A 963-nucleotide genomic window follows, 5' to 3' on the forward strand; every position below is an offset into this window, starting at 1 on the left:
TATATATATATATATATATATATATATATATATATATATACATTTCAGTACATATTTTAGTTGGCCATACTTCCTTATATACAGTACTAATGTTTTTGTTTTGTTTGTCAGCCACAACTACATAACCAAGCTCTTGGGTACCGGGATGGTGTCAAGCTGAGACTACCTTTACCTTTAGCCATAACTACATTTTAAAAGATGCTTTCTTCCAAAGACGGATGGATGCTTGAAATTTTTTTTATGGCATTTCAGACCCTAATCAAGTTTCTAAATTTCGTAAGATTTGGATATTTCCAGGTATCTAACGTCACTTCTGTTCATTAAAGACATAAAACAAATACATATATAAACATATACGGCAAGGCCTGATGGATATGCATTTCCAGCCACATTTAAACAATTTGAGGCCAAACCTAGGTATCTATGACTAATGGTTATGCATATATAGCCACATTTAAACAATTTGAGGCCAAACTTAGGTATCTATGACTAATGGTTATGCAGATATAGATATGCTTATTGAGCAAATAGGAGCATGCATGTTATGAACAAACTGAGATCAATATTAGGTCTCTATGACAAAAGGCTTTGGAGATACGGATATGCCTAATACGTAGGGTCAAAGGTCAGAAATGCCATTTTCGGTTACTTTCAGAAAAGAAAATGTTACATTAGAGCAAATACAAACATTGTAGGCCTATATTCCGACAATTTGAGACCAAAAGCATTTTTCGTTGCCAATATATATGGACGTAGTCATTTAGAGACGGCCCTTTTGAATTTAAAATAGCGGCCATAGTAGGCCTCAGAAACTTGTCACACAACTTTTTATATATATCTTTAATATTTTGTGCCAAGTTCCATACTTTAGTATTAAAGTGAACGATTGGGCAAATTTTTCGGCCCATTAGCTGCTCTACTATATATTGTAATTGATAATAAAAATAATAATAATAAGTGGAT

General features: G+C 32.7%; 1 protein-coding gene across 1 annotated transcript in view; it reads right to left on the reverse strand.

Moving 5' to 3' along the window:
- Positions 1–963, reverse strand: part of LOC117120546 (hyalin-like) — a 31,192-nt gene that overhangs the window by 3,589 nt on the left and 26,640 nt on the right. The gene's annotated exons all lie outside the window — the stretch shown is intronic.

Source organism: Anneissia japonica, unplaced genomic scaffold, assembly GCF_011630105.1.
Source record: "Anneissia japonica isolate Jap-2015-1 unplaced genomic scaffold, ASM1163010v1 scaffold287917_len653891_cov171, whole genome shotgun sequence".
In the NCBI taxonomy this organism is placed as follows: domain Eukaryota; kingdom Metazoa; phylum Echinodermata; class Crinoidea; order Comatulida; family Comatulidae; genus Anneissia; species Anneissia japonica.